Source organism: Triticum dicoccoides, chromosome 4B (assembly GCF_002162155.2).
Source record: "Triticum dicoccoides isolate Atlit2015 ecotype Zavitan chromosome 4B, WEW_v2.0, whole genome shotgun sequence".
Taxonomy (NCBI): domain Eukaryota; kingdom Viridiplantae; phylum Streptophyta; class Magnoliopsida; order Poales; family Poaceae; genus Triticum; species Triticum dicoccoides.
In genome coordinates, this window is record NC_041387.1 from 269,586,830 (window position 1) to 269,606,813 (window position 19,984).

Sequence of the window (19,984 nt, forward strand, 5' to 3'; positions counted from 1 at the left end):
GGTCTCAAAATTTCACCAAGCCTCATTTCCCCCCATCTCCACCTCGCCCCTGCGCGCGCTATCGACGCCCTCGCCGCCGCTGAGCGTCTCCCCTGCACCCGCCCTCAACCTCGCTCGTTGTCGCCCCTGCACCCGCCGCCCTCGACCTCGACGTCGCCGCCCCTCTCCACCACCTAGCCCATAAGCCTCTCCCTCTCCTCTCCCCTGCCCTCCTCTCTCTCTCTCTGCTCTCTCTCTCTAATTTGAATTTATCCTAGCTAAGTGTTGGATGTATGAACCCTAGCTAGGAGATGTAGTAGAGAGAGAGCAATTTAGTTTAGGTGCATTTAGCAAATTTAGTTTAGTGCAATTTAGTTTAGGGCAATTTAGTTTAGAAAATTTAGGAAATTCAGTTTAGTATAATTTAGTTTAGGTATAGAAAACAGTAGCTAGAATTTATAAAAAACATGAGCTAATTAGTTTTTGTAGGTATATAAATTAGCTATAAAAAACAGTCATATGTTATATGAACTTGGTTAATTTGTCATATGATGTTGCCATATTCTCTTGAGATAGCCTATGTCATATTTGGTTAATTTGTCATATGATGTTGCCGTGTCATATCTGAGTGGCCTATGTTTTGCCGGAATGTTGATTCATTTCCGTTCCGGCAAATTTCAGGCGCTCCATATGTCCACTTTTTAGCAAAGGTCATGCCGAAATTTTCGGCATGACTTGTGCTAGAAACTAGGACATATGGAGTACCCGGGATTTGCCGGAAGGGGAATGAATCAACATTCCGACCAAATATAGGCCCCCTTTTTCTCTTCATTATATCTTTTATTTACAATTGTTGCATAGGAAACATGTCTACCGACGCCGAAGTCATGGGTGGTTCTGCTCGCCTCGCAAACCCCATGGAGGCAACAAATCACTATTTTGATTACCTGGACAAACACCAGATGGGGTTGCGTGGTGGCGGCAGTGGCCCCAACCCCGACACCGATGCCGACACCAGTAGCGGCACTGCCACCACCCCCGAGATCGGCAACGCTGTTGTGGTAGCCGGTAAAGCACCAAAGAAGAAGAGGACACGAAGACCAAACGAGCTTGACATCAGACAAATTGTGGTCACAGAGATGCATGATATGTCTCCAACGTATCTATAATTTTTGATTGTTCCATGCTATTATATTACCCCTTTTGGATGTTTATGGGCTTTATTTTACACATTTATATCATTTTTGGGACTAACCTACTAACTGGAGGCCCAACCCGTATTGGTGTTTTTTTGCCTATTTCAGTATTTCGAAGAAAAGGAATATCAAACGGAGTCCAAATGGAATGAAACCTTCGGGAGCATGATTTTTGGAACGAACGTGATCCAGAGAACTTGGAGTGCAAGTCAAGAAGCTTGCGAGGCAGCCAAGAGACAGGAGGGCGCGCCCACCCCCTCTGGGCGCGCCCCTATCTCCTGGGCCCCACAGGCGGCCACCGACGTACTTCTTCCTCCTATATATACCTACGTACCCCGAAAACATCCAGGGAGCCAACGAAACACAATTTCCACCACAGTAACCTTCTGTATCTGCGAGATCCCATCTTGGAGCCTTCGCCGGCGCTCCGCCGGAGGGGGGATCGACCATGGAGGGCTTCTACATCAACACCATAGCCCCTCCGATGAGTTGTGAGTAGTTTACCACAGACCTTCGGGTCCATAGTTACTAGCTAGATGGCTTCTTCTCTCTTTTTGGATCTCAATACAATGTTCTCCCCCTCTCTTGTGGAGATCTATTCGATGTAAACTCTTTTTGTGGTGTGTTTGTCGAGATCCGATGAATTGTGGGTTTATGATCAAGTTTATCTATGAGAAATATTTGAATCTCCTCTGAATTCTTTTATGTATGATTGAGTTATCTTTGCAAGTCTCTTCGAATTATCAGTTTGGTTTGGCCTAGTAGATTGATATTTCTTGCCATGGGAGAAGTGCTTAGCTTTGGGTTCAATCTTGCGGTGTCCTTTCCCAGCGACAGTAGGGGCAGCAAGGCACGTATTGTATTGTTGTCATCGAGGATAAAAAGATGGGGTTTATATCATATTGCTTGAGTTTATCCCTCTACATCATGTCATCTTTCTTAATGTGTTACTCTGTTCTTTATGAACTTAATGTTGGGGAACGTTGCAGAAAATTAAAAATTTTCCTACGGTTTCACCAAGATCCATCTATGAGTTCATCTAAGCAACGAGTCAAGGGAGAGCTACATACCACTTGTAGATCACGAGCGGAAGCTAGCCAAGGGGATGGTGATGATGGAGTCGTACTCGAACGTGATTCGGATCACCGATGTCCAAGTGCTGAACGGACAGCACCTCCGCGTTCAACACACGTACGGGACGGGAGACGTATCCTCCTTCTTGATCCAGCAAGGGGGAAGGAGAGGTTGAGGAAGATTGCTCCAACGGCAGCACGACGGCGTGGTGTAGTTGGTGCAGCAGTACTCCGATAGGGCTTCGCCAAGCATATACGGAGGAGGAGAGGTGTTGGGGAGGGGAGGGGCTGCGCCTTGGCTTGTGTTGAGCTCCCATGCGCCTCCCCACTATATATAGGGGTGGAGGGGCTGGTTTCTTGCCCTCCAAGTCCATTGGGGCGTTGGCCAAGGTGGGAGGAAAGAAATCCCATCATTTCCTTCCCCACCGATTGTTATCCCCCCTTTTTAGGGATCTTGATCTTATCCCTTCGGGATATGATCTTATTCCTTCTAAGGGGGGATCTTGGTGCGCCTTGACCAGGGGTGTGGGGCCTTTCCCCCACTACTCACGTTCATGTGGGTCCCCCCATGCAGGTGGGCCCCACTCCGGAACCTTCTAGAACCTTCCCGGTACAATACCGAAAAATCCCGAACATTTTCCGGTGGCCAAAATAGGACTTCCCATATATAAATCTTTACCTCCGGACCATTCCGGAACTCCTCGTGACGTCCGGGATCTCATCCGAGACTCCGAACAACATTCGGTAACCACATACAAACTTCCTTTATAACCCTAGCGTCATCGAACCTTAAGTGTGTAGACCCTACGGGTTCGGGAGACATGTAGACATGACCGAGACGTTCTCCGGTCAATAACCAACAGCGGGATCTGGATACCCATGTTGGCTCCCACATGCTTCTCGATGTTGTCATCAGATGAACCACGATGTCGAGGATTCGATCAAACCCTGTATACAATTCCCTTTGTCAATCGGTACATTACTTGCCCGAGACTCGATCGTCGGTATCCCAATACCTTGTTCAGTCTCGTTACCGGCAAGTCACTTTACTCGTACCGTAATGCATGATCTCGTGGCCAACACTTTGGTCACCTTGAGCTCATTATGATGATGCATTACCGAGTGGGCCCAGAGATACCTCTCCGTCATACGGAGTGACAAATCCCAGTCTCGATCCGTGTCAACCCAACAGCTACTTTCGGAGATACCTGTAATGCACCTTTATAGTCACCCAGTTACGTTGTGACGTTTGATACACCCAAGGCACTCCTACGGTATCCGGGAGTTACACGATCTCATGGTCTAAGGAAGAGATACTTGACATTGGCAAAGCTCTAGCAAACGAACTAAACGACCTTTGTGCTATGCTTAGGATTGGGTCTTGTCCATCACATCATTCTCCTAATGATGTGATCCCGTTATCAACGACATCCAATGTCCATAGCCAGGAAATCATGACTATATGTTGATCACAATGAGCTAGTCAACTAGAGGCTCACTAGGGACATATTGAGGTCTATGTATTCACACGTGTATTACGATTTCCGGATAATACAGTTATAGCATGAATAAAAGACAATTATCATGAACAATGAAATATAATAATACTTTTATTATTGCCTCTAGGGCATATTTCCAACAGTCTCCCACTTGCACTAGAGTCACCAATCTAGTTACATTGTGATGAATCGAACACCCATAGAGTTCTGGTGTTGATCATGTTTAGCTCGCGAGAGAGGTTTAGTCAACGGATCTGCGACATTCAGATCCGTATGTACTTTGCAAATTTCTATGTCTCCATCTTGAACATTTTCACGGATGGAGTTGAAACGACGCTTGATGTGCCTGGTCTTCTTGTGAAACCTGGGCTCCTTGGCAAGGGCAATAGCTCCAGTGTTGTCACAGAAGAGTTTGATTGGCCCCGACGCATTGGGTATGACTCCTAGGTCGGTGATGAACTCCTTCACCCAAATCGCTTCATGCGCTGCCTACGAGGCTGCCATGTACTCCGCTTCACACGTAGATCCCGCCACGACGCTCTGCTTGAAGCTGCACCAGCTTACTGCTCCACCATTCAACATATACACGTATCCGGTTTGTGACTTAGAGTCATCCGGATCTGAGTCGAAGCTAGCGTCGACGTAACCCTTTACGACAAGCTCTTCGTCTCCTCCATAAACGAGAAACATGTCATTTGTCCTTTTCAGGTACTTCAGGATATTCTTGACTGCTGTCCAGTGTTCCTTGCCGGGATTACTTTGGTATCTAGCTACCAAACTCACGGCAAGGTTTACATCAGGTCTGGTACACAGCATGGCATACATAATAGATCCTATGGTTGAAGCATAGGGGATGACACTCATCTCTTCTTTATCTTTTGTCGTGGTCGGTGACTGAGCCGAGCTCAATCTCACACCTTGTAACATAGGCAAGAACCCCTTCTTGGACTGATCCATTTTGAACCTCTTCAAAATCTTATCAAGGTATGTGCTTTGTGAAAGACCTATGAGGCGTCTCGATCTATCTCTATAGATCTTGATGCCTAATATGTAAGCAGCTTCTCCAAGGTCCTTCATTGAAAAACACTTATTCAAGTAGGCCTTAATGCTGTCCAGAAATTCTATATTATTTCCCATCAAGAGTATGTCATCTACATATAATATGAGAAATGCTACAGAGCTCCCACTCACTTTCTTGTAAACGCAGGCTTCTCCATAAGTCTGCATAAACCCAAACGCTTTGATCATCTCATCAAAGCGAATATTCCAACTCCGAGATGCTTGCACCAGCCCATAAATGGATCGCTGGAGCTTGCATACTTTGTTAGCGTTCTTAGGATCGACAAAACCTTCCGGCTGCATCATATATAGTTCTTCCTTAAGATGCCCGTTAAGGAATGCTGTTTTGACGTCCATCTGCCATATCTCATAATCATAGTATGCGGCAATTGCTAACATGATTCGGACGGACTTTAGCTTCGCTACGGGAGAGAATGTCTTGTCGTAGTCAATCCCTTGAACCTGTCGATAACCCTTAGCGACAAGTCGAGCTTTATAGATGGTGACATTACCATCCGCGTCTGTCTTCTTCTTAAAGATCCATTTGTTTTCTATCGCTCGCCGATCATCGGGCAAGTCTGTCAAAGTCCATACTTTGTTTTCATACATGGATTCTATCTCGTATTTCATGGCTTCAAGCCATTTGTTGGAATCTGGGCCCGCCATCGCTTCTTCATAGTTCGAAGGTTCACCGTTGTCTAACAACATGATTTCCAGGACGGGGTTGCCGTACCACTCTGGTGCGGAACGTGTCCTTGTGGACCTACGAAGTTCAGTAGCAACTTGATCCGAAGTACCTTGATCATCATCATTGGTTTCCTCTTCAGTTGGTGTGGGCATCACAGGAACATTTTCCTGAGCTGCACCACTTTCCCGTTCGAGAGGTAGTACTTCATCGAGTTCTACTTTCCTCCCACTTACTTCTTTCGAGAGAAACTCTTTTTCCAGAAAGCATCCGTTCTTGGCAACAAAGATTTTGCCCTCGGATCTTAAGTAGAAGGTATACCCGACAGTTTCCTTAGGGTATCCTATGAAGACGCATTTTTCCGACTTGGGTTCGAGCTTTTCAGGTTGAAGTTTCTTGACATAAGCATCGCATCCCCAAACTTTTAGAAACGACAGCTTAGGTTTCTTCCCAAACCATAATTCATATGGTGTCGTCTCAACGGATTTAGACGGTGCCCTATTTAAAGTGAATGTAGCTGTCTCTAGAGCGTATCCCCAAAATGATAGCGGTAAATCAGTAAGAGACATCATAGACCGCACCATATCCAATAGAGTGCGATTACGACGTTCGGACACACCATTTCTGAGGTGTTCCAGGCGGCGTGAGTTGTGAAACGATTCCACATTTCCTTAAGTGTGTGCCAAATTCGTGACTTAAATATTCTCCTCCACGATCTGATCGCAGGCACTTTATCTTTCGGTCACGTTGATTCTCCACCTCATTCTGAAATTCCTTGAACTTTTCAAAGGTCTCAGACTTGTGTTTCATTAAGTAGACATACCCATATCTACTTAAGTCATCAGTGAGAGTGAGAACATAACGATATCCTCCGTGAGCCTCAACGCTCATTGGACCGCACACATCGGTATGTATGATTTCCAATAAGTTGGTTGCTCGCTCCATTGTTCCGGAGAACGGAGTCTTGGTCATCTTGCCCATGAGGCATGGTTCGCACGTGTCAAACGATTCATAATCAAGAGACTCTAAAAGTCCATCGGCATGGAGCTTCTTCATGCGCTTGACACCAATGTGACCAAGGCGGCAGTGCCACAAGTATGTGGGACTATCATTATCAACTTTACATCTTTTGGCATCTACACTATGAACATGTGTAATATTACGCTCGAGATTCATTAAGAATAAACCATTGACCATCGGAGCATGACCATAAAACATATCTCTCATATAAATCGAACAACCATTATTCTCAGACTTAAATGAGTAGCCATCTCGTATTAAACGAGATCCAGATACAATGTTCATGCTCAAACTTGGCACTAAATAACAATTATTAAGGTTCAAAACTAATCCCGTAGGTAAATGTAGAGGCAGCGTGCCGACGGCGATCACATCAACTCTGGAACCATTCCCGACGCGCATCGTCACCTCGTCCTTTGCCAGTCTCCGTTTATTCCGCAGCTCCTGCTGTGAGTTACAAATATGAGCAACGGCACCGGTATCAAATACCCAGGAGTTACTACGAGTACTGGTAAGGTACACATCAATTACATGTATATCAAATATACATATACCTTTGGTTTTGCCGGCCTTCTTATCTGCTAAGTATTTGGGGCAGTTCCGCTTCCAGTGACCCTTCCCCTTGCAATAAAAGCACTCAGTCTTAGGCTTAGGTCCATTCTTTGACTTCTTCCCGGTAACTGGCTTACCAGGCGCGGCAACCTCCTTGCCGTCCTTCTTGAAGTTCTTCTTACCCTTGCCCTTCTTGAACTTAGTGGTCTTATTGACCATCAACACTTGATGTTCTTTCTTGATTTCAGCCTCTACTGACTTCAGCATCGAGAACACTTCAGGAATGGTCTTTTCCATCCCCTGCATGTTGTAGTTCATCACAAAGCTCTTGTAGCTTGGTGGGAGCGACTGGAGGATTCTGTCAATGACCGCCTCATCTGGGAGGTTAATGTTCAGCTGGGTCATACGGTTGTGCAACCCAGACATCTTCAGGATGTGCTCACTGACAGAACTGTTTTCCTCCATCTTACAACTGTAGAACTTGTCGGAGACATCATATCTCTCGACCTGGGCATGAGCTTGGAAAACTAGTTTCAGCTCTTCGAACATCTCATATGCTCCGTGATGCTCAAAACGCTTTTGGAGCCCCGGTTCTAAGCTGTAAAGCATGCCGCACTGAACGAGGGAGTAATCATCAGCGCGAGTTTGCCAAGCATTCATAATGTCTTGGTTCTCTGGGACGGGAGCGTCACCTAGCGGTCCTTCTAGGACATATTGTTTCCTGGCAGCTATGAGGATGATCCTCAGGTTCCGGACCCAGTCCGTATAGTTGCTGCCATCATCTTTCAGCTTGGTTTTCTCTAGGAACGCGTTGAAGTTCATGTTGACATGAGCGTTGGCCATTTGATCTACAAGACATATTTGCAAAGGTTTTAGACTAAGTTCATGATAATTAAGTTCTAATCAAATTATGAACTCCCACTCAGATTAGACATCCCTTTAGTCATCTAAGTGTTACACGATCCGAGTCGACTAGGCCGTGTCCGATCATCACGTGAGACGGACTAGTCATCGTCGGTGCACATTCTCATGTTGATCGTATCTTCCATACGACTCGTGTTCGACCTTTCGGTCTCCGTGTTCCGAGGCCATGTCTGCACATGCTAGGCTCGTCAAGTTAACCCTAAGTGTTTTCGCTGTGTAAAACTGTCTTACACCCGTTGTATGTGAACGTAAGAATCCATCACACCCGATCATCACGTGGTGCTTAGAAGCGACGAACTGTAGCAACGGTGCACAGTTAGGGGAGAACACTTCTTGAAATTTTTGTAAGGTATCATATTATTTACTACCGTCGTCCTAAGTAAACAAGATGCATAAACATAATAAACATCACATGCAATTATATAGTTGTGACATGATATGGCCAATATCATATAGCTCCATTGATCTTCATCTTCGGGGCTCCATGATCATCTTGTCACCGGCTTGACACCATGATCTCCATCATCATGATCTCCATCATCATGATCTCCATCATCGTGTCTTCATGAAGTTGTCACGCCAACGACTACTTCTACTTCTATGGCTAACGCGTTTAGCAATAAAGTAAAGTGAGTTACATGGTGTTCTTCAATGACACGCAGGTCATACAAAAAATAAAGACAACTCCTATGGCTCCTGCCGGTTGTCATACTCATCGACATGCAAGTCGTGAATCCTATTACAAAGAACATGATCTCATACATCACAATTCATCATTCATCACAACTTCTGGCCATATCACATCACATGATCAATCGCTGCAAAAACAAGTTAGACGTCCTCTAATTGTTGTTGCATCTTTTACGTGGCTGCAATTGGGTTCTAGCAAGAACGTTTTCTTACCTACGAATAACCACAACGTGATTTTATCAACTTCTATTTACCCTTCATAAGGGCCCTTTTCATCAAATCTGCTCCAACTAAAGTGGGAGAGACAGACACCCGCCAGCCACCTTATGCAACTAGTGCATGTCAGTCGGTGGAACCGGTCTCACGTAAGCATACGTGTAAGGTTGGTCCGGGCCGCTTCATCCCACAATACCGCCGAAGCAAGAAAAGACTAGTAGAGGCAAGTAAGATGACAAAATCCACGCCCACAACAAAATTGTGTTCTACTCGTGCAAAGAGAACTACGCATAGACCTAGCTCATGATGCCACTGTTGGGGAACGTTGCAGAAAATTAAAAATTTTCCTACGGTTTCACCAAGATCCATCTATTAGTTCATCTAAGCAATGAGTCAAGGGAGAGAGTTTGCATCTACATACCACTTGTAGATCACGAGCGGAAGCTAGCCAAGGGGATGGTGATGATGGAGTCGTACTCGAACGTGATTCGGATCACCGATGTTCAAGTGCTGAACGGACAGCACCTCCGCGTTCAACACACGTACGGGACGGGAGACGTCTCCTCCTTCTTGATCCAGCAAGGGGGAAGGAGAGGTTGAGGAAGATTGCTCCAACGGCAGCACGACGGCGTGGTGTAGTTGGTGCAGCAGTACTCCGACAGGGCTTCGCCAAGCATATACGGAGGAGGAGAGGTGTTGGGGAGGGGAGGGGCTGCGCCTTGGCTTGTGTTGAGCTCCCATGCGCCTCCCCACTATATATAGGGGTGGAGGGGCTGGTTTCTTGCCCTCCAAGTCCATTGGGGCGTTGGCCAAGGTGGGAGGAAAGAAATCCCATCATTTCCTTCCCCACCGATTGTTATCCCCCCTTTTTAGGGATCTTGATCTTATCCCTTCGGGATATGATCTTATTCCTTCTAAGGGGGGATCTTGGTGCGCCTTGACCAGGGGTGTGGGGCCTTTCCCCCACTACTCACGTTCATGTGGGTCCCCCCATGCAGGTGGGCCCCACTCCGGAACCTTCTAGAACCTTCCTGGTACAATACCGAAAAATCCCGAACATTTTCCGGTGGCCAAAATAGGACTTCCCATATATAAATCTTTACCTCCGGACCATTCCGAAACTCCTCGTGACGTCCGGGATCTCATCCGGGACTCCGAACAACATTCGGTAACCACATACAAACTTCCTTTATAACCCTAGCGTCATCGAACCTTAAGTGTGTAGACCCTACGGGTTCGGGAGACATGTAGACATGACCGAGACGTTCTCCGGTCAATAACCAACAGTGGGATCTGGATACCCATGTTGGCTCCCACATGCTTCTCGATTTGGTCATCGGATGAACCACGATGTCGAGGATTCGATCAAACCCTGTATACAATTCCCTTTGTCAATCGGTACGTTACTTGCCCGAGACTCGATCGTCGGTATCCCAATACCTTGTTCAGTCTCGTTACCGGCAAGTCACTTTACTCGTACCGTAATGCATGATCTCGTGGCCAACACTTTGGTCACCTTGAGCTCATTATGATGATGCATTACCGAGTGGGCCCAGAGATACCTCTCCGTCATACGGAGTGACAAATCCCAGTCTCAATCCGTGTCAACCCAACAGCTACTTTTGGAGATACCTGTAATGCACCTTTATAGTCACCCAGTTACGTTGTGACGTTTGATACACCCAAGGCACTCCTACGGTATCCGGGAGTTACACGATCTCATGGTCTAAGGAAGAGATACTTGACATTGGCAAAGCTCTAGCAAACGAACTAAACGACCTTTGTGCTATGCTTAGGATTGGGTCTTGTCCATCACATCATTCTCCTAATGATGTGATCCCGTTATCAACGACATCCAATGTCCATAGCCAGGAAATCATGACTATCTGTTGATCACAACGAGCTAGTCAACTAGAGGCTCACTAGGGACATATTGAGGTCTATGTATTCACACGTGTATTACGATTTCCGGATAATACAGTTATAGCATGAATAAAAGACAATTATCATGAACAATGAAATGTAATAATACTTTTATTATTGCCTCTAGGGCATATTTCCAACACTTAATACTCTAAATGCAGGCAGGAGTCGGTCGATTTGTGGAGTAATAGTAGTAGATGCAGGCAGGAGTCTGTCTACTTGTTGCGGACGTGATGCCTATATACATGATCATGCCTAGATAATATCATAATTATTCGCTTTTCTATCAATTGCTCGACAGTAATTTGTTCACCCACCATAATACTTATGCTATCTTGAGAGAAGCCACTAGTGAAACCTATGGCCCCGGGGTCTATCTTTTATCATATAAGCTTTCAATCTACTTTTATTTGCATCTTTACTTTTTGCATCTATATTATAAAATACCAAAAATATATTTATCTTATCATACTATCTCTACCAGATCTCACTTTCGCAAGTGGCCGTGAAGGGATTGACAACCCCTTTATTGCGTTGGTTGCGAGTTCTTTGTTTGTTTGTGTAGGTGCGTGGGACTTTTGAGAAGCCTCCTACTGGATTGATACCTTGGTTCTCCAAAACTGAGGGAAATACTTCGCTACTTCGCTGCATCACCCTTTCCTCTTCAAGGAAAACCAACGCAAGCTCAAGACATAGCAAGAAGGATTTCTGGCGTCGTTGCCGGGGAGGTCTTCGTTCAAGTCAAGACATACCAAGTACCCATCACAAACTCATCTACCTCGCATTTACATTATTTGCCATTTGCCTCTCGTTTTCCTCTCCCCCACTTCACCCTTGCTGTTTTATTTGCCCTCTCTTTCCCAATCTCCTCTCTCTCTTTCCTGTTTGCCTTCCCGTTGCTATGGCCGAGTCAAAAAGAACTAAGGGTCCTCTCTCGGGTTCTAGTACCTTGGATAACCCCTCTATCCTCTCTAAGCTCATAAATAATGATGCTATGGAAAGACCCACCGGGGTCACCAATGAGGGCTTAAATAATTTTGATGAAGATGACTCTGGAATTTTTCGTTATTTACTTGATGATTCTTTGAAAGATGCTTGGGATAGGTTATTAAGAATTTGGGCTAGCTATGTACCACAATATCAAATTGAGGTTTACTTAAAAAGTTTCTATGTTGGCTTACCCGCTTCTTTCAAGCAAGTTCTAGATTCTATTTTTGAAGAAGGTTTTCTTGAAGGGGATGCTATAGATACCTATGAAAGAATGAAAACTATATTTGGGCACCCCATGAATGATAAGGTTGAATCTACCACCCTCTTATGCTTTTTATCAAAATGAAATTATCAAAGAGATGAAGTCTAGTTTAGATGCAAATTTCCATAAAGTGCTCAATCTTACTTCCTCCATTAATGGCAACGTGCTTTCCCAAAATAGAAGGATGAATGCCATAGAAAGGAAATTTGCTCTTTTCTTTCCGAGTGCCAAAGATGGCACTACTTAGATCTATCTTCGCTTTTATGCCTAGCTAGGGGCATTAAATGATAGCGCTAGTTGGGAGGCAACCCAATTTTATTTGTGTTTCTTGTTTTTGTTCATGTTTAGTAATAAATTTTGCATATAACTTCTGTTTAGATGTGTTTTTATCTTTTAGTTAGTGTTTGTGCCAAGTAGAACCTATAGGATAACCTATGATGATAGGTGATTTGATTCTGCTGAAAAATAGAAACTTTGCGCGCACGAATTTTGGAAAGATCGATGGCTGGACGGGATTAGGATTCAGGAGCTTGCACCGGCGGTGTATGACATGGTGCCACGCCGGATCAGGCAGATGTGCATGCTTGGCCAGGTGGGAATGGACGGGTCCTGGGCAGCTTGCCTCGGTCCCAACATAACTATGGTGGCACTGCAACAGTTCCTACAGCTATGGCAGAGGGTTCACGCGTGGGAACCAGTGGAGAGTGTCTCGGACAGGATAGTTTGGTCTTGGGAGCCGACGGGACAGTTCTCTGTGAGATCTGCGTACGCAGAGAAGTTCTGGGGAAGGGAGGTCATTCCCTCCGCGGAGTTAACGTGGAAATCGTGAGCCCCGTCTCGATGTAAATTCTTCACGTGGCTGGCTCTGCGAAACAGATGTTGGATGTCCGACCGGCTAGCTAGGAGGGGGCTGCCGCATCAGGACAAATGCCCTTTGTGTGACCAATAGGAGGAAACCATTGATCATGTGTTGCTAACATGCGTCTTCGCTCGAGAGATTTGGGTGGCAATTTGTACGGCACTGGGAAAGCCAGAGTGGGCACCATCTACGCAGGATGCTCTCAAGCCATGGGTTTGTGGCAAGCAAGCGGCTGCTAATGTGGCAAGGAAGGATCTGCACGCTATACTGCTTCTCACGTTGTGGGAGTTGTGGAAGCATAGAAACGCAATTGTCTTCGATGGTGCTTCGCCATCAGCTGGTCAACTTATCAAGAGAATTGAGAAAGAGGGTAGGAGCTGGTCGATGGCAGGGCTCTTCAAAGGTAATGTAGAGGTTGTGTTTGTAGGATTAGCTAGGTGGACGAGTGGGGAGTAGTAGTCTAGTTAGCATGCGCGAACGTGCGTGAGATGGAGTTGTACATGGTGTAAGGTTCGCACCTTTGTAAATGACTGCTCGAGGCTTTCTATGCCTTTCCTTCTTTAATATATGATATGCACACTCATGCATATTCGAGAAATTTTTTAGTTTTGTTAAATCACAGAAACGTGCTTTTGCGTTGATTCTTTTTTATTCTGGTCAGTAGACAAATTGTACAGGACTTCCTATTTTGGTAGGATTTTTAGAGTTCCCGAAGTTTGCGTTAGTTACATATTGCTACAGACTGTTCTGTTTTTGACAGATTGTGTTTTTCATGTGTTGTTTGCTTATTTTGATGCATCTATGGCTAGTAAAATAGTTTATAAACCATAGAGAAGTTGGAATACAGTAGGTTTAACACCAAAATAAATAAAGAATGAGTTCATTATAGTACCTTATGTGGTGGTTTTGTTTTCTTTCACTAACGGAGCTTATAAGATTTCCTGTTGAGTTTTGTGTTGTGAAGTTTTCAAGTTTTGGGTAAAGCTTTGATGGACTATGGAATAAGGAGTGGCAAGATCCTAAGCTTGGGGATGCCCATGGCACCCCAAGATATTCAAGAATAGCCAAAAGCCTAAGCTCGGGGATGCCCCGGGAAGGCATCCCCTCTTTCGTCTTTGTTCATTAGTAACTTTACTTGAAGCTATATTTTTATTCGCCACATGATATGTGTTTTGCTTGGAGCGTCGTGTATTATATTAGTCTTTGCTTTTTAGTTTACCACATTCATCCTTGATGTACACACCTTTAGGAAGAAGCCTACTTGATTAGAATTTATTAGAATATGCTATGTGCTTCACTTATATCTTTTGAGCTTGATAGTTTTTGCTCTAGTGCTTCACTTATATCTTTTAGAGCACGGCGGTGGCTTAATTTTGAAGAAATTGCTAGTCTCTCATGCTTAACTTATATTATTTTGAGAGTCTTTTAGAACAGCATGGTATTTGCTATGGTTACAAATTTGGTCCTAGAATGATGAGCATCCAAGTTGGGTATAATAAAAACTATCATAGGAAGTGAATTGGATGCTATGATCAATTTGATGCTTGATAATTGTTTTGAGATATAAAGGTAGTAATGTTAGGGTCATGCTAGTGGGTAATTATGAAATTGAGAAATACTCTTGTTGAAGTTGGCAAGTCCCGTAGCATGCACGTATGGTAAAAGTTGTGTGACAAATTTGTTGCATGAGGTGCTCTTTTAATTGCCTTCCTTATGAGTGGAGGTCGGGATCGCGTGATGGTTAACTCCTACCAACCCTTCCCCTAGGAACATGTGTAGTAGTACTTTGCTTCGAGGGCAAGTAGACTTTTGCAACAAGTATATGACTTCTTTATGACTAATGTGAGTCCATGGATATACGCACACTCATCCTTCCACTTTGCTAGCCTCTATTATACCGTGCAACTTTCGTCGGTATCATGCACCCATTATTTACCTTCCTCAAAACTGCCGCCATACCTACCTATTATGGCATTTCCATAGCCATTCCGAGATATATTGCCATGCAAATTTCCACCGTTCCATTTACTATGACACGTTTCATCATTGTCATATTGCTCTTTGCATGATCATGTAGTTGGCATCGTATTTGTGGCAAGGCCACCTTCATAATTTTCATACATGTCGCTCTTGATTCATTGCATATCCCAGTACACCGCCGGAGGCATTCATATAGAGTCATATCTTGTTCTAGCTTTGAGTTGTAATTCTTGAGTTGTAAACCAATAAAAGTGTGATGATATTCATTATTAGAGCATTGTCTCGGTGAGGAAAGGATGATGAAGACTATGATTCCCCCACAAGTCGGCATGAGACTTCGGACTTTAAAAAGAAAAAAAGAAAGGCCAAAAAGGCCAAAGAAAAAGGAAAAAGAAATAAATAAATAAATAAAATGAGAGAAAAAGAGAGAAGGGACAATGCTACTATCTCTTTTTCCACACTTGTGCTTCAAAGTAGCACCACGATCTTCATTATATAGAGTCTCCTATGTTGTCACTTTCATATACTAAGTGGGAATTTTTCATTATAGAACTTGGCTTGTATATTCCAATGACGGGCTTCCTCAAAATGCCCTAGGTCTTCGTGAGCAAGCAAGTTGGATGCACACCCACTTAGTTTCTTTTGTTGAGCTTTCATATATTTATAGCTCTAGTGCATCCGTTGCATGGCAATCCCTACTCACTCACATTGATATCTATTGATGGGCATCTCCATAGCCCGTTGATACGCCTAGTTGATGTGAGACTATCTTCTCCCTCTTTTTGTCCTCACAACCACCACCTTATACCACCATAGTGCTACGTCCATGGCTTGCGCTCATGTATTGCGTAAGAGTTGAAAAAGCTGAAGCACGTTAAAAAGTATGAACCAATTGTTTGGCTAAAACCGGGGTTTTGCATGATGGGACTATTTTGTGTAATGAAAATGAAGCATGGCCTAACTATATGATTTTGTAGGGATAAGCTTTCTTTGGCTATGCTATTTTGATAGGACATGATTATTTGTTAGTATGCTTCGAAGCATTATTATTTTTATGTTTTATAAGCTTTTATCTTGAATCATTTGGATCTGAACATTCATGCCACAATAAAGAAAATTACATTGAGAATTATGCTAGGTAGCATTCCACATCAAAAAATTTGTTTTTATCATTTACCTACTCAAGGACGAGCAGGAATTAAACTTGGGGATGCTTGATACGTCTCCAACGTATCTATAGTTTTTGATTGTTCCATGCTATTATATTACCCCTTTTGGATGTTTATGGGCTTTATTTTACACATTTATATCATTTTTGGGACTAACCTACTAACCGGAGGCCCAGCCCGTATTGCTGGTTTTTGCCTATTTTAGTATTTCGAAGAAAAGGAATATCAAACGGAGTCCAAACGGAATGAAACCTTCAGGAGCGTGATTTTTGGAACGAACGTGATCCAGAGAACTTGGAGTGCAAGTCAAGAAGCTTGCGAGGCAGCCAAGAGACAGGAGGGCGCGCCCACCCCCTCTGGGCGCGCCCCTATCTCCTGGGCCCCACAAGCGGCCACCGACGTACTTCTTCCTCCTATATATACCTACGTACCCCGAAAACATCCAGGGAGCCAACGAAACACAATTTCCACCACAGTAACCTTCTGTATCTACGAGATCCCATCTTGGAGCCTTCGCCGGCGCTCCGCCGGAGGGGGGATCGACCATGGAGGGCTTCTACATCAACACCATAGCCCCTCTGATGAGTTGTGAGTAGTTTACCATAGACCTTCGGTCCATAGTTACTAGCTAGATGGCTTCTTCTCTCTTTTTGGATCTCAATACAATGTTCTCCCCCTCTCTTGTGGAGATCTATTCGATGTAAACTCTTTTTGTGGTGTGTTTGTCGAGAACCGATGAATTGTGGGTTTATGATCAAGTTTATCTATGAGAAATATTTGAATCTCCTCTGAATTCTTTTATGTATGATTGAGTTATCTTTGCAAGTCTCTTCGAATTATCAGTTTGGTTTGGTCTACTAGATTGATCTTTGTTGCCATGGGAGAAGTGCTTAGTTTTGGGTTCAATCTTGCGGTGTCCTTTCCCAGTGACAGCAGGGGCAGCAAGGTACGTATTGTATTGTTGCCATCGAGGATAAAAAGATGGGGTTTATATCATATTGCTTGAGTTTATCCCTCTACATCATGTCATCTTTCTTAATGCGTTACTCTGTTCTTTATGAACTTAATACTCTAGATGCAGGCAGGAGTCGGTCGATGTGTGGAGTAATAGTAGTAGATGCAGGCAGGAGTCGGTCTACTTGTTGCGGACGTGATGCCTATATACATGATTATGCCTAGATAATCTCATAATTATTCGCTTTTCTATCAATTGCTCGACAGTAACTTGTTCACCCACCGTAATACTTATGCTATCTTGAGAGAAGCCACTAGTGAAACCTATGCCCCCGGGTCTAGCTTTTATCATATAAGCTTTCAATCTACTTTTATTTGCATCTTTACTTTTTGCATCTATATTATAAAATACCAAAAATATATTTATCTTATCATACTATCTCTATCAGATCTCACTTTCGCAAGTGGCCGTGAAGGGATTGACAACCCCTTTATTGCATTGGTTGCGAGTTCTTTGTTTGTTTGTGTAGGTGCGTGGGACTTTTAAGGATCCTCCTACTAGATTGATACCTTGGTTCTCAAAAACTGAGGGAAGTACTTACGCTACTTTGCTGCATCACCCTTTTCTATTCAAGGAAAACCAACGCAAGCTCAAGACATAGCAATGCACCCCAAGAAGTTAGAGCCAACGGCGCCAGAGGAAGCGCGCAAGTGCTGGGGCAATCAACTTGGATGCATCCTCAGAGAAACTGCCAACATCAACGATGAGAAGTTGAAGCAGATACCACATATGGAGCACATGCTCCTAAAGAAGTTGCATAATAGTTTCATGTTCCCCGGCAGGGATGAAGGCAAATATAAAGAGCCATGGGACGACGTCCCCATGACAAAGACAAACGACAAGGCAATGGTGACGTTCACCAACGACTTGTCCTCCTGGAAAGTTCGGGTGAAAAAAGTGATTGCGAAGAATGAACCGTGGTCCAAGATTCATGCTGATAATCCGAAAATAATGGCAGAGGACTTTGCAAAATTCCAGGAGAATTGCGATAAAGAAGAAGTTAAGGCAAAGTCGGAGAAAATGAAGGCGCTCCAGGCCAGGAACACGCCTCCCCACCGCCTTGGAAGCCGTGGTTACGAGGGGGAGAGGCACATATGGGCCAAGGAGGACGCCGAACGTGAAAGTCTCGGGATCCCAAACCCCTTGGCGGAGTTCACCGACCCGCTGGAGCATGACTGGATCAGGGCCCGGTACAAGTGGGACAAAGTCAGAAAGATCTTTTACACGGACCCGAACATGAGGGAGTTCATGAGACTTATGGTAATTGTTATATTACCACATTGTCATATTAGCTTCCAATCAATTTAACTGCAAGTTTTGTCACATTAGAAAACCATCCATGTTCCTTTTGCAGAAAGAGCAGCACCAAAAGGCAGCCAAAAGTGATGAGTCGTCACAGTTGTCGGCGAGGCCCAAGTGGGACACCCCATTCAACCGGGCCCTGAACATACTAAAAAAGGTCCTGGTGGACAAGCCGCCATCCTATGGACATGTGCACAGCATCGGAGATGGTGCCTCGTGGAAGACGTGCTACCCCGAGGAGCCAGAGGAAAGAAGGAAGAGACGGTTGGTCGTCACTCAGGAGAGCATCGACAAGAAGGTCGCGATTGCGGTCAATAAGACCAAAGATGAGACCAAAGAAGAGTTGGTCAGGGTAGTCAGTGGGTTGGTCACTGACGCGGTGGCCAGCTTGATTCCGACAATTTTCAATTGGTCGAAGAGCAATCCAAATGCACGGCTGGAGGACTTTCCCCTTCCCAGCTTTGCCGGGAGCAACTCGGCGAACACCACAGCACCAACACCTGCCCAAGCAACCACAAAAGGTCCCGTTCCTGTTCATAGCGGCCCGACCTCCGTCTCTGGCATGCTCGGCGGGCCTTCGTCGTTGGCTGAGCTCGACGCCCTCACGGTAATTACGCGTCATACCCTTTTCACCAGCATGTCTATAGTCTTCCGTTTCAGTTGCCTTTCAGATGTTTGATGTCGCAGACATGTCTCCTTCGTAGGCTGATGACACCCCGTGCACCCTAATCTACGACATCAAGGGCGAGAAGGTGGTTGTGGGAAAGGCAACCATCATGAAGCTGAAGGACTGCATGTTCCACAACCGAGAGATGCCCGATGGCGTCTTCAAGGTTAACGTGGCTAGTGTATTAGCGGGCTTTGAGGATTTGCCTCCTCCGGTACCAGTCGATGAGACGAGACCCCTAAGATGATTGGCGCATGCAAGAACTGGTTCTTGCCTTGGCCGAAGTCTCTTCTTCGTCTCGAGGCGCCCAGTATCATGCCAATGCCACCTTCTCAAGAAGGTATGAACACCACCCCACCTACCAAATTACCTGCCCCTGTCATGACGGATGATGGTAGCGTACGATGTGAGGGAGAGTCCTCCATTAGTGCCAGATCATGTCGCCCCCGCTGTCGAAGAAGCAAATGTTGATGATGACATGGAGGATGATGATGAGGACCCAAACAAGTATTTCAATACCGCCTATGATGGATTGATGGCTCAAGACGCCGAAGACTTAGGCTATGAGCGTGGAGATGATGACTTGATGCTGCCTGATTTGCCAGAGCCGGAACGTCCTAAGGTGGAATGCAAAAAGTCTCTCTTCAAGCCATTCTCGCAGGAGACGCCTCTAGATGCCGCCTCTACCCAGCAACCCCCCGAGGCCCGTCCACTATTTAGCCTGACGACACCGGGGGTGGTGGTTAGAGAAGGTATGGTGGGCTCACTACTGCCACCCGCCAAGAAGCAAAGGAAGAGACCGCCCAGGAAAGGCCCTAAAGGCGCCATAGGTGCTTCAAGCAGCCAGCCGCCTCTGAACCCCTGGGTGGTAGACAAAATACTTGTCAAAGGTAAGACGCCTTTCCATGTCGCCGGTGAGCCGAT